Genomic DNA, 16,109 nt, shown 5'->3' with positions numbered 1-16,109 from the left:
TTCAAGCATCGTTGAGTTCGATTGAAGTCGGCGAATAGACAGGGTATGTTAAACAAGTCTTCCCATAAAGGAGCGACAGTCTCAAAAATGGAGACAGAAAAACAATGAGAGAATGAAAAATAATATGGTTAAGCTTAAACATGTAAGAGTTAAGGACTAGTTGTTAAAACTGGAGAAGAAAACAAAAATATATTCTAGTAAAAAATATGATAGATTTATAACTTAAAATATTGCAGTATTAAGATTTTTTTTAATTCAATTTATAAAATTATATAATCAATTCTTAATGCTGCAATATTTGAAGTTATAAATTTATTATATTTTTTACTGGAATATCTTGTTCTTTTTCTTTTCCCGTTTTAACAACTAGTCCACACTTCCCATGTTTAAGCTTAACCATATTACTTTTCATGCACGCATTTTTCTATTGTAATTTATATATATATATATATATATATATATATATATATATATATATATATATATATTTTAAAAAAAGTTTGCCTAAAAACTCCTCCTAGAGATTTCGGTCGGCAGAAAAGAACTTTAATATATACGGTATTCGAACCTATGCGAAAAGTTTTATTTGGTTTTAGCTCGAGAAAATCGGTGCAAAATTGTGAAAAATTAAAAAAATTGAATCGCTCAGGTAATGGTCGAATGACGGCATTACCAACATACATGCATAACGTAATAGGTATTAGTCCATGTCTTAATTTTTAACCTTGCAGCCAACATGTTTTTATAGCTCAGGCATTAATGTCAAAGGAAAAAGTAAATCTTAAGTTAAACGGTTTGGTTTCGATTCTTGGTGTTGGCGCACGAGTAACTTTTCTTAACTATTTAAATCATTACTGAGTCTAATATATTATAAAAAATAAATAGGAAATCTTCACTGATCAAAATATCATCTTGTAGCATATTTTACGACTGGGCATTGCAGGGCGGCCTGCTAGTATATACCTACATTTAAGTATTGTTATATAAGTATATAAATATATGAAGTTAAGTTTGGTCATAATTTATATCAATATATATATATATATATATATATATATATATATAATTATAACAATACTAAAATGCATATATATATAATATATATATATATATATATATATATATTAAATTGTAATTCAATGAATTTCAAAAAAAAAACTCTCATTGAAATGAAATGAAGTGGTTGAGTTCCATATCAAAGAATTTTTATTATTCTAAGCTAGATAAAGAATGCTTTAGAAAATTAATCTCCTTAACCTATAGGGTTTCGATGTCTACGATTTCATCAGAGGAGAGAAAATATTAGCAAATAGTTATAAAGGTATGCACCCTATTTGCTAAGGTCAGTGAGACATGAAAGTAAAACTTATAGAATATTACTGCCAGAAATATTTTGTAAACCTACAATCTCACGTTTCCATAACAACTGATTGTTAAATAAATAACTATTCTGAAGTATATATATATATATATATATATATATATATATATATATATATATATATATAGCCAGTAGAGTTTAGTTTCCTAGAAGTACATCCAATGAAACAACATGTGTCTACCAAAATAGTGCTCAATGAGTGAACAGAGCAGGTATATTAATTTTATTTATACAAACATTAATGGCTACATATGTGCATACATGTTTCTGTAATCACCCACGTTGGGGGATTACGTCTTCAGGCCAAGAACTACCTTCAAAAGCCTTTTGAAGGTAGTTCTTGGCCTGAAGACGTAATCCCCCAACGTGGGTGATTACAGAAACATGTATGCACATATGTAGCCATTAATGTTTGTATAAATAAAATTAATATATATATATATATATATATATATATATATATATATATATATCCCTCAGCTTGGGCGAGGTGCTAGTCTAGCGGCACTGATGAGTTGTGATACAACGAAACAGGACTGTATGTCGATGACTACAAATATATATATATATATATAGGTATATATATATGTATATACATACACACACATACACACACACACACACACACACACACATATATATATATATATATATATATATATATATATATATATATATATATATATATATATATAAATTCCTGAAGAGTCCTGGAGTGGATGAAATGCGGAATATTCAGTGTAGCTTAATCGCCATATATATTTTATAACTTATTAACTAGCTCTACCTACGTATTGAGCACATTTGAAGTAAATACTTAAAGTTTACGCATAAATTTATACTTTCGTATATTAATTTTATGTGAATAAATCAAGTAGTTATGCATACATATATATATATATATATATATATATATATATATATATATATATATAACACAATACTTTACTTTATATAGGTAAAATATATTTTTTCGCATTTTAATTTGCGTAGCTTCGTTCGATTTCTTTCTTCAGAATTTCCGTTCATTTTCATTCCTAAGTTCTTCCCACGCACCCCAATATCCCCGCGACTCTTGATCGAAACCCCTCCACGGAACCCCCTCACATTTTGATAACGAATTCCCTGAGAGACCCAGTCCATTCTAGAACTTGGCAAATCGACAACCGTCTTTTATTTCGAATTGATGTGCATATTTATTGAAAGTCGACCTTTATCAAAACATTTATAATCGCACTGTTTGGGCGTTTACAATAATTCAACATTCTCTTTTCGCCGCCATAAAAACAAAGGAAGATAATCGATAGATTTTCGCTTAGAGCCTCCTGCCCCTGACTACCTGCTGATCGACGAGCCCTCAACCCGATTCGGCTCCGTTTCCAAAGAACACCTCCCTCCACACCGGAAACGGAATCTGCCGATAGGCTTGACTGACGCAATTAATAACATCGGAACAGATTTCTCATCGGAAATTGAGATGTTTTTATTTAATACATTTTATGTGGCTTTTGTCGATGCACGACGAATAATATCAATTTATATTCGGTGCTATCACTTCTCAAAGTTGTGGGATTTTAGAAGTGTACATTTAGTTGTGTGGCAAGAAAGTTAGTCCTACGAACGCTAAAAACCTAATGGTTATAATTGCTACACTCTTTCAACATTTGGATGCAAAATGCTTTATTCCTCACCCCCACGCAAGAAAGTTTTCACAGAAATATGTGAACTCAAATATTTTGCAACTAATTAAAATTGTTTCATGTGTTTTGTACTGGGCAATATAATGAGTGTATATTAATGTGAGTTGCATATAATAAGTCTCTATATCTTGTTACCGTGTTGTCTATTCGTGTTCATGTATTTCGTGTCTGTTGAACGTGTGTGACGTCTTCCAATACGTTCTCATCTGGTGTATAAATGCTTCTCTTGTTGATGTGTGTATAATTGTAATCTCTAACTCTCGACATACTAAACAGTTTTTTTTTACACAGTGATCACCACTTATCAAGGCCCGGAAGCCACTCAGGGATAAGGGTTATTGCAAGTACAGTACGTTAGTGTGGAGATTTGCTGAAGTGTTTAAGGGGGCGGTTCATTAGGAATTTGTTAACATTGAAGACATCCAAGTTGTAGTCCGGAGGGAAGCAGGCAGACGGAACAGAGTTCCACAGGCGTGCAGCTCTAAGAAAGAAGCTTTGTTCATGGAATCCGCGTTTTGATTTAGGCACAGATATAGAGTGGGGGAAATTTTTCACAGTGAATTCAGCTAGACGGGTGTTTCTCGTGAAAGATTGGCGAGGGAGACCAGAGATTGGAGTTCAGACAAGCACCTGCCATGGAAATAACGATAAAACAAAGATAGGCTCGCAACGTCTCTTCTGTGGGAGAGAGGTTGCAGGGTAGAGAAATGGGTATCCCCCATTAAGCCACGAAGTCTATTTTGTACTCTGTCAAGGCAGGATAGGCTATTTTTAGCAGCTCCTGCCCAGATATAGCAACAGTATTCCATCCTTGGACGTACTTGGCTTTTATATAGATAGAGATCTTTTATATTTGTGACAAGGAATGACATACCTTGAATCATCACTTTTTTTCATATTCATATCTGTGGTTTCGAGTTGTTGGTCCCGAGGTAAAATGGCATTGTCTTCTACACAACTACATGTTCATTCCCCCAGTCTAGTGCTCAGATGACTGCCAGCTTCTGTTCCTTCTCCACAACTACAAACTTACAAACCGACTTAACTAACTCATTACGTATAAATCTAAAACTATTACATCATCATTGCACGTACCCTAAATATTCTTGTCGGGTTTTGACACGTATCTTTGTATAGGTTCTAAAATTCTTGGTGAAAATATATCAGAATTGCATTTAATCCGTCAAGTTGCATTCCTGAAAACTACTAAATGTAAATATATTTATTCTTCTCAGCCATTATTAACAGCAAGATTAACGGGTGTTTTCCGGGAATAATACTAACTCCAAAATTCACATGCCAATGTGAGATGTTAAACCGACACGAATTTACAAATTTCTTTAAGACCTGGACAAATAATTTTTTCACAGATTCCTCTAGTCGGCGAACCTTTAATAAAGCTACAGAAAGTATGTTTACAACGTTCCGTGCGCTTTGGGACCGGGGATAGCAAGCCGCAAAGGACTGACAAATTAAAATACAAGCTTTCTCCATCTCGTGCGCACATTCATACACATTAGCAATAGTAAGGTGAACAGAAACGGAATCGCTATAAACAGTTATACATGCATTAACAAGAAAAATGTAAACCAATGTACACGCATAAACAACGCCACGCTTACAAATACTCCCATACGGATATTGCGTTAACATTATGAACATATTCACATAATGAACATGCCATATAATAAATAACCAAATTTTCTATGTAAAACATTACAATTTACTAATACGAAAATATGTTTTTATATTCTTATCACTTGTATAAAATTTTTGTTGTTAAATCTCATTTTATTTCAGTTTTTCAATTACAAAAAGTTGTTTATGTTTTAAGCAGCACTTGCTAACTGGTGACCCTTCTTTTCTCTTTATGTTTCGTTTATTTCCATTTTATGTGCATGACTTTATACATACGTTTCATTTTATTTCTTTCTCTAAAACATAACCTTTTATAAACAATCCATGTTAATTTTTTTTGTGTGGTTATTGGCTATACGCAAAGACGCTATGGTCGTCAACAAATAACCGCTACCAAATTCAGACAGCACAAATGACTTGTTATTTGGTTTACAGGCATGTCGACCATTGTCTATGTTTTGGTTTGGAATGCTGAAATCGTCCATATTTTGTGTCGAACTGTACTTACAGATTAACTACGTTAAGTTTCCAAGCCTATTTTGTACCCGCATTCCTCTACACCTTCTGAAACTGTTGACTAATTTCTACGACTTTAGGTTCAAATGAACAGCAACAGCAGGAATTGGAATACACCCTACTAAAGCCTAAGTGTCACAGCTGTTAAATTTCAAATATGCAATTTGGACGTGAAGGCACTTTAAAAAACGATATGCAATAAAATTATGTTTTAAACTTGAAAAATGTCACAGCAACGTACAGGATGCTTTACACAGTTGTTTGGACCATCTTATATGACGTAAGCATCAGCTTTTCAGTGGCATAAGAGATTCAAGAAAATAAGGGATTCTTTAATGGATGATGAGAGGTCTGGGCCGAGTAAGAAAGTCAGAACCACAGAGATGATTGTCAAAATAAATAATTTCATTGATTGGGATCGCGTTGTATCTATGGAGACAATGACTGCACAGTTGGATGTCAGTGTAAGAACTTTATACACACTTATTCGCGAAGAACTAATGATGTGAAAGATTTGCACGAAATTTGTCCCAATGACAAAGATGAGCATGAAGACCATTCCGCATCCTTCTAATATTCCAGATTTTGCTCTCTGCCATCATCAACCATTACACCCAGTGGTGTGTTGAGCAGCAACAACCCCCTCCACCTCCGCCTATCCTGAGCCAGCCTCGCCAGCCTCGCCAGCCTCGCCAGTTAACCCTAAGAATGCTGCATAACTTTTCTCTCCCTTTCTACCGTTCTTCTCCAAGTTGCTCTCGGCCTTCCTCTCTTCTTTTTGACATCTGGGGTCCAGTGCAATGCTGTTTTTGTAATTGTCTGTGGGTCTTTCCGGAGATGTCCAGTCCACCTCCATCGCCATTTTCTGATGATTAGGCCCATATCTTCTTAATATGTCTTCATTGCTTTCTTTGACTTTTGGTTATTCTTTAAGTTCAAAGAAACCCTTAGGGCCTGTCGTTATGAAAGAATTGAGGAGATTAATAAGGCTGTGACTAGAGTCATCGACACGCTCATACAAGTGGATTCCATAGGGCTTTTCAGGTTGTTGGAACTGTACAAGTGTATTTCAGCCGGAGGAGATTACTTCTAAGTGTACTAGATTTTATGTCTGTACTATCAATAAATTTATAAAAATATTTCTGTTATATATAAGTATCGGTTATCATAACTAGTCACTCTTGATTTTAGAAGAATCCTTCGACTACGAAAAACCATTCGAAAAGATGTAAAGAAAATAAAATTATTCAATTGCGCATATTAAAGATGATGTGTTTTCATGGCTCAGGCACTAACGTCAAAGAGAAAGGTAAACTGTAAGCGGTAGTTTTGGTTTCGATTCACGAGTCATTTATTTTTAACCTTTTAAATCATTACTATATATTGCGTCCAATATAACATAATAATTAATGAATAGTCTCATTAATTTATATTTAATTTATTTAAATTTGCATTTAATATCATATTTCAACGTATTTAATGACCGGGCAATGTCGGGTGGGGGTCCCGATTTCGAATCTTGCTAGATCCAGCCACTCTGATGAGTTGTAGACGACGAAACACGTGGCAATAGATAATTATATTTAAAAAAAATATATATATGCCGCTTCCCACGTGGGGTTACCAAGTTGGTTAAAGGGAAAGTTATTCCCAACTCGCATTTAGGTAAAAATTCACTTTCGTAAATAATTGAATTCATTCAAAACGTATCACAAAAACAAAAACAAATAACACACACAGACATATATATATATATATATATATATATATATAGAGAGAGAGAGAGAGAGAGATAGAAAGAGAGAAAGAGAGAGAGAGAAAGAGAGAGAGAAATAAAAAGGAGCAAATCGAGTTATGTGTTCATCAACGTTTCGTCTTTATTTTAAGACTTCGTCTGGATGTAATAAATAAATAAATACAAAATGAAGACGAAACGTTAATGAACACTTACCTCGGTTTGTTCGTTTGTATTTCTCTATTTTGTCGGAATACTATTTCCATTATTCTCATCATGATCATCATATATATATATATATATATATATATATATATATATATATATATATAGATGTGTGTGTATATATATATATATATATATATATATATATATATATATTCAGGTGGAAAATTGAGGAAAGAAAAGAAAAGAAAACAGAAATCACGCGATAAATTAATTGGACGATTAATTTCAAGTTGATCCTCTTTTAGCAAACGGCTATTTTAAACATCGAACTCTTCCACCTCGAATCGAAGTGTTGATTAGTGCGCGGCACGGATGATTGCTTTCCCAAGTCAATCGAGTTCGATCATCTCGGCGAAATCAAAGAATCGGAGGTTTATTCTTTAATCAAGAAAATCTCATCAAATGTGAAGGCTTCAAGATTAAACGATTTCGCCCGCAGAGGATGAAGACATAATAGAGACAGTAAATGGAATGTAGTATATAGGGTTTTTCGAAATGTCAATTAAGTTTAGTGGTCGAAGGATCATCACGGCTTTTTAATGTCTCCAGTGCCGGTTGTTTTCCAATCCGCCTCAACAATTATAGCAGTGTAACAACCTACGTTATTATTTATCTACCTGCGAACCTATCCCCGTTAAACCTAAAAAGGAACTTATGCTAAGTAGGAACAGATAATAAAAATACTTTTCGGGGCAAGTCCGAAATTTACCTGAAAACTATGTAATAAAGTATGCATTTGAGAAAATTTGATAGAAAGATAGACTTTACTTTATTCTATAGATACTACCAAAAATGTTAGAAATAAAAATAAAAGAAAACCGGGTTCTTATACAGAATTAAACCTAATTGTAAACAAAATTGGTAGAAAATTATTTAGGATGTACGTACCCGTCAAAAAACGAAAATGCTGTGTGAGAGGAGTTGTGTTTGAAGGCTATATCAATGCAGTTCATTGGAAAACACATGGACACGTGTTAGCATATGCTAACGATAACGAGACGAAAATATTAAATATTCCAGTAGTCATGTAAATTGATAAAGCATACTTTAAATAACTGAGAAAATCAAATATTTTGATGAAACGAGGACGGTGTCTCTTGATACGACATATCTGATAAATGCACGGGGAACAACTCAATTTGAACTATCACGATTATAAACACGGCCTTTTTATGGCTACGATATGTTATTACTCGCTAGAAATCGTAAAGATTGTTTTTATATAAAACCACTACTTGATCAGTTATCTTCTTTTAAGAGTATAGCATGTTGCAGGGGAGCTAATCTAAGCACATGCAGAGTGATCTCCCTTAAAGCATTTGCTTTAGTAAAACCGGATATTACACGGCAGCAATTCGGCAGTCATCAACATTATAAATACACACTTCAAGCATAATATACAAAAATTAATCATTTATATACATAACAAAGTTACAATAATTAATATTAATCACAATTCGTATCCTAGAAATTAATTTGACTCCCTGCCTTCCTTGAATCTCTTATGCTATGACTTCCGGAAATGAATAAATAAATAATAAACAAAATAATAAACAAAACATATAAACGAAAGCAGTTGTACACGTTTCTTTCTTTCTTCTCTCCTCTGAAAAGAGATACTACTCTCCAAAATTAGGAACATCAACACCTACCATATTGTACGACACATTATGTTGGTAAATAGACGTAATATAATTGAAAATTATTGAAAATTTCTTTTAATATTATTATTATTATTATTATTTTATATGTTTACTCGTGGCCACGGTGTTTTCTACGAACCGCATCCATAAAGCTTTCAAACACCACTCCATTTCACATAGCATTTTCATTTTTTGGCTGGTACATACATACTAAATAATTTCCAAATATTTTTTGTTTACAATTAGGTTAAATTCTGTATAAGAACCTGAATTATTCTATTTTTATTTCTAACATTTGTGTTAGTATCCATAATATAAAGTAAAGTCTAATTTATTGTTCGACTGGATTAGTACTTTTCCAACTTCGAACTTTCCATCCTCTCTGACCCTTCACAACTAGTTGGTGTGGCGGCAGTCGAGGTCATCTACTGTTTTTTTTTTTGGGGGGGGGCGGACACTTCACAGGAAACATGGACCCTACATAAACGGGTTTTATTTTTTTTATTTTTTCCCGCCGAATCCCCTTTTATCTCGTTTTTATTGCTATCAACGCAGTAAAAACACGTGATCGAGCCCCTAACTCCTCCATGATAGACAGTTGTTTTGCTTGACAAAGTCATGAATATAAATCGACAAATGCTACGGTGAAGTGTCGGAGTGTTGCTGTTCCTTGGTTCGTCTGGAGTATTTACATTTCGAGCTTACAATAAGTTCATAGAATGTTCTGTTATTTTATTACTAACATGAGTGACCGGCGTTGCCCGGGTATTTGGAGGTGTATGCTGAGAAAAACAAAAAAAAATAACAAAAAAGGTCAATTTTTTTAACTTTACCCCTATTATTCCCCCTTAACATTTATTGTTTTGGGCTCAAATCAAGTTATTAAGTTAGATGCATGTCCAAGGAACCTATATCTAAAATTTCAAGTGTTTAGACCCCAAATTGTCGGAGGAGTTTGGTAGAGTTCTCAAAGGTCAAACCGTTTAACTTTGACCCTTTAACAGCCAAATTTCTGGCCAAAAACAGATTACATGGATTTTCCCAAATCTCAGTACCCTGTATATCAAATTTTGAGTCTGTTGACTAAAGATTAACAGAGTTATTGCGAAGGAAAATGTACACAGATAGACGGACACACAGACACGTTCAATTTTATAGATATATAGACTAACTACGAGCTGCCTAGTTTATATACATTATTGCATAATCATATTGACGCACAGGTTACCGTTAGATTACCAAAGTTAAGCAACGTTGAGTCGAATCAGTACTAAAATGGGTGACCATTTGGGAATTCCAGTTGCTGTATATGCTCTCCGCTTATCTCGGCATTGTTTCCAGTCGTCTAGTATTTCTCCTTGTCATTGAACTCGAGCAGTGGCGATTCAGGAGAGGTGTAGTCGGTGATTACGCAACTTTTGCCTCACAATTACTCCGAGAGCTACGCTTACAGGGGTTGTCCATTGTTCTTTGAGACTGAACGGAGGCATTATCAAACTACCTAATGTGAACATGCTTCCGTGGAACCGAAAAAAAAAATGTTTATGTTGTTTAAAAATGATTTACATAGAAAATGTATAATTTTCCCCGACAATATCTGCATTTTAAGGAAAAAATGAGATCATTTTTATATGTATAGATAGAATCGAGTTAAAAAGAAGGTTGTATTTTGATCTGTGTCTATTGTCGAGGGTAAGTACGAGGTGCGTTCATAAAGTTTCCAAACTTGTTATAAGTATGGGTACTTTGAATGAAAGTACACACATGAAACTCTAGTCACCTTTGAAGTAATCTCCCCCGGCTTCAAAGCCCTTGTTATACCGTTCATACAACTTCTGGAAAGCCCTATGAAAGTCCTCTTGTGTAAGTGCGGCAATGATCCTCATCAAAGCCACTTTCATTTCCTCAGTTTTCACACCATCCCTCACTAACTCACTGCCTTCCTTGATTCTCTTATGCCATTCAAACACTGATGCTCGATTCATACAAGATGGCCCCAAAGCAATCTAAAACATTCAATACATTTTGTGGCATTTTCCAAGTTTTAAACAGAACTTCATTGCATATTGTTCTTCTAAGGTGTCCTCATGGTCAGATTTAATTTTTGAAATTCAACAGCTGTGACAATCAGGCTTTAGTAAGATGTATTTCATATACTGTTATAGCTGTTTATTTGGACCTGAAATCATAAAAATTGGTCAGTAATCTCATAAGATATCTAGCAATAACATACTGAATTTTCAAGAGGTTATGACAATTTAAAATGCCTGTACAAAAAAAAAAAGTCTTGAAACTTATTAAATGCGCCTCATACGTCGAGGAAATGCACTGAGTTCATCAAACAACATTCCATTAAAGTACTTTTTTAACGTATACTGGTTGACAATACAAGGCTTAAAGATCTTTGTGTATATCTTGTCTAAAAGGGAGCGACAAGTGGCAGAAACACGACCCCAATTTTTTCTACAATAATCGAATAATTACTTTGCCAAGATACGAGATATTCTCAAATGTGAAAAATTATATAGCGCGGTAGATAGTTCCACCTCCTTTGCAGCAGACTTGGCAATGCCCATTTTTATTTCTTCCAGTGTGTGTTGCCTCTGAATGTTAAGCCTCTGAATTTGAAAGATGGCTCTTCAGATCAAGTTATGACTGTCGATTACTTAGAAAAATTCTTGTAATCGTTAAAGGACAGCAGCTTATTCTTAGTATCAGTCCTACATATTTTTCTTGTTAAGATGTTATTGAGTATATAGCTAACAAAGAAATGATATTTCAGTTTATTTATTGAGAATAAGATAATAAAAAGGAAAACTATTTTATACGAGTAACTTACAGATTACTTTTATGACGTTTGGCCTTCGTACTGACCCATTAATCGAGCAAGTAGATCAACTAGTTTTACGTGAATTAATCAAAGAAACAAAATCATCGGATATTTGAGACCTGAGTTTGGCAAGCTTCGCTCATTTTTATGCCTTCTTATGTTTTCCCGCCGAATCCCTTTTTATCTTGTTTTTATTGCGATCAACGCAGTAAAAACACGTGATCGAGCCCCCAACTCCGCCATGATAGACATTTGTTGTGCTTGACGAAAGCATAAATATAAATCGACAAATGCTACGTAAAGATTTCGGGTTAGATACGAACGAAGATAAAAAGTAGTGGAATCGGTTCTTATCTGAATTTATTTCGAACGTCCGTTTCTGTCTGGCAAAAGGCCATCAAATAGACGAGTCGTCAGGTATTGAACACTATTAATGGTTTGCTTGAAAAATAAACTTCATTGAAGCGACTAAACTGTAAATTAAATTTTGGCATGCATCCTAAAAAGTTTGTTTCACTCAGTGAAGGTCAAACTTACAACTGTATAAATATTTCGTTACTAGTGGCGGACGCCCGACCTAATGGGCTGCAAAATACACTTAAATATATTTTTACGCATGCAAATTTCAACGGGCTGCGCATGCATTTTATACGAGGCCAGGGTGCGGAAGAGTTTTTTTCCGAATCTTCCGACTTTATATAACTTCTTCCATTGAGAATGAATTAAATATCGTCATTGGTAGCAGTTATGGCCCGAGAATCTGACGTGTACTTTCTGTAGTATGGTTTTGTTCATAAATTTGTATTAATTATGCTCTTTTTTTCTGTCTAGATGATAATCAGTTTTGCAAGACATCAACAATGAATTCATGATATTTAAAAAAAAAAAATGCTCCTTGTAATGGTGCATGTAGGTTTACCATAAAGGACGACTTCTCAACCCAATGGTTGTCAATTACTTCACCTAGGGTTTTGCAAAATGCAGTAGATGTTTTGAACAGGTGTTTTCGAACGCAATTGAAGTAATCCAACAGATTGAGCGGACGAAAGATAAATAGATAGATAGATAGAAAGATAGAGAGAGAGAGTAATTTTATAAGCTTCTATCTTATCCTTATATAGCTGCACATGTTCAGCCGTCATAGACAGCAGAACGACGAGAAGGATTTATCTGGCTTAGTGAAGCACGTTCACTGACATAAATAGATTTGCATCGAAATTAATTGAAGCCCGCGAAAAAATGTGTCAATTAAAAATGCATTATATCGTGTAAGGGTTCAACTAAACGTTATATATAAGAGATGAAGTGATCCGCCTGATGTTTCGTAAATGAGTCACCAATCATCAAGGCCAAAAGCCACTCAAAGATATAGGTTAATGAGATACGTGGATTTTTGATCAGAATGACGGAGAATAGATATGAGATGGTCAAAATGTGGTCACTTCAGTAAGTTTTTGTTGATAAGACGGCCATATGATATTCTACAGTGAAGCAGTAAATGGTTCGACGAATACAATGCTCTTAGAAAGAAACTTTGTTCATGGAAATCCGCGGAACTGTAGACACAAGTAGCAGGACGAGCGTGCTTTTTTTAGCTGTGGTAGCAGGACAATTAAAGTTTGTATTACAATCCGCAGAGGTACGAAAAAGTTGTCACTACAACAAATACATAACAAATAAATGTTACCAAATGCAAGATAAGTTACTTTTCTACCTTACTGAGTAAGTTTTTAGTGTTTTTATTTAATATAAAATGTTTATTTGGTCCGGTAAACATCATTTTTAATATAAAGATTCTATAACACTTATAAACCAATGAGGAATGGTATAGAAAATGTAAATTATTTGACTAGGGATACAAATAAAAAAAAACCCTTATTCCATGGACTTTCGAAGAATGCGATTCTTCTCATCAGAAGGAAGATGTTTTCAAAATATATCATATATCAGATGTAACCATTCGCTGTGGTTAACATGTGCTTGACATGCATATTCTGGAAGACATCGTGCAGCAGGTTGCACGTACACAATTACGTGGAGTGCATATATATACATGTATGTGTGTATGAGTGTGTATGTGTGTGTTTGTGTGTGTAAGTATGTGTGTATATGTATATAAATATATATATATATATATATATATATATATATATATATATATATGTATATAAATAAGAGAAATAAAATTAAAACTGTAAGTCGAACTTTACAATCAAAATTCATTGTTCGACTGAATACTCCAAAAAAACATTTTACAAAGTCCTTATTCTACGGAGTTTAAAAAAATACTATTCTTGTTATTCGTCTCATCAGAGGACATAAAGAAATCAGCAAATTATATTTGTTGCAATGCTGGAATTTGCTAGATAAGGCATTAAGTGAAACCGCAATTTATTGTAATTATAAATTGTCAAAAACGAAAAGTGAAAAAATGCTTGATATGTAATATATATATATATATATATATATATATATATATATATATATATATATATATATATATAAAGAAGCTACGCAAAATATATCAGATTGCATGAAAATCAACTCAAGTTGATTCGAAATGCGAAAATAGTTCTTTAGAGAGAATTGAGTCCAAAGAAAGTCCAGCGTAACGTTGCATTTAATCCATTTGGAAAGCCTTCAAAATAGCTGAAATAATGAAAATTGTGTATTATCTGGACAGCGCAGTAGCCCAAAGAGAAGTCGATCTCCAGTGAAATGAGACCGAGCAATGAAGGGACTGAAAACCAGTATGAGAACTTCATCATAGGCATAATTAAAAAAAGTGATTTATATATATATGTATATATATATATATATATATATATATATATATATATATATGCACAGAGAGAGATGTATATATATAATTGGAAAAAGTGATTTATATATATATATATATATATATATGCAAAGAGAGAGATGTATCTATATAATTAGAAAAAGTGATTTATATATATATATATATATATATATATATATATGCACAGAGAGAGATGTATATATATAATTAAAAAAAGTGATTTATATATATATATATATATATATATATGCACAGAGAGAGATGTATATATATAATTAGAAAAAGAGATTTATATATATATATATATATATATATGCAAAGAGAGAGATGTATATATATAATTAGAAAAAGTGATTTATATATATATATATATATATATATATATATATATATGCACAGAGAGAGATGTATATATATAATTAAAAAAAGTGATTTATATATATATATATATATGCACACACACACACACAGACACACACACACACATATATATATATATAATTATATATATATATATATATATTCACCCGTTCACCCTTTTTAAGTAATGAAACTGTGCGACTGTTGAAGACAAGAGTCAACAATGAAATCCGACTCGTTGTCTCAAAAATTAGTAACAGATTTATCATATTATAGTACACATGTACATAATCAAATAACATAAATAACATCGTAAGGCGGGGCAAATACCTTAACCAGGGACCGGAAAAAAAAACATTGTATTCCACATCTGAATTGAACAAACCGTATCCTGAGGCCACCATATCCCCGGTTTCTACTGTATATGAATTAACCTTTCATTGCCTTTTTAAAGAAAAAATCGCCCGGTCGTCGAAGATTCCAGATTCCAGATTCCAGATTCAAGCAAACAAGGCCTACACAGTTTTATAATTATATGGGTAGATGAATCGTATAAGTTTATGATATTATTTCAACAGACATTATAAATTATTATGATATTATTAGCAGCATACGGTATAATCGCGTTGACACACTGGTTCTCGTCAGATCACCGAAGTTAAGCAACGTTGAGCCTGGCTCGTACCAGATGGGTGACCATTTGGGAATTCTAGGCGCTGTATGTGATCTCCGCTTATCTCGGCATTTGTTTCCAGTCTTCCTGTACAGACACTCCACTTGCCACTGGTATTTAACGATATCGGCTCAGGAGTGGTGTTGTTGGAGATTTTGCACCTCCTGCCACAATAGTTTCACGTGCAGGCATCCTTACGTGGGTATCCATAGTCTGTCAAATACTGAAGGAGCCTTCTTATTATCAACAGACTTTGTAAATTACCGTTTTATTCGAGAGCATCTTCTTTGAAAACATTTTCTATGTTATCAAGGCGAAGGTTTCCCCGACCCATCGCACAATATAAAAAAAAGCGATAAAAGGTCAAAATGTCTTTTTGTCACAACGAAGCAAGCGGATCCAGAATCCTTTCGTGACCTTAAATTATTCAGTGATGATTCACAACATGAGTTCAAAAAATATGAGAAAATAAAAATCACTGCACTCGAAGACTATTTTGAGTAAATATTTTCCATCGTTGTTCCTTTATACACAGATTTATCGTTTTGAAAATTCTTATCGTCTTCGTGGCCAACACAAAATGGCCAAAAATCTAAAATAAC

General features: G+C 33.5%; 1 protein-coding gene and 1 pseudogene across 1 annotated transcript in view; one reads left to right on the top strand and one right to left on the bottom strand.

Moving 5' to 3' along the window:
* LOC145296133 (uncharacterized) overlaps positions 1-16,109 on the bottom strand; it is a 1,188,759-nt gene that overhangs the window by 13,961 nt on the left and 1,158,689 nt on the right. The window lies entirely within an intron of this gene.
* Positions 15,443-15,559, top strand: LOC145296377 (5S ribosomal RNA; annotated as a pseudogene).

The sequence above is a fragment of the Euprymna scolopes genome, chromosome 16, assembly GCF_053919585.1.
Source record: "Euprymna scolopes isolate OS-2025 chromosome 16, ASM5391958v1, whole genome shotgun sequence".
NCBI classification, from domain to species: Eukaryota; Metazoa; Mollusca; class Cephalopoda; order Sepiida; family Sepiolidae; genus Euprymna; species Euprymna scolopes.
Note: the sequence above shows the minus strand (reverse complement) of the source record. Positions and strands in the feature narration are given on the sequence as shown.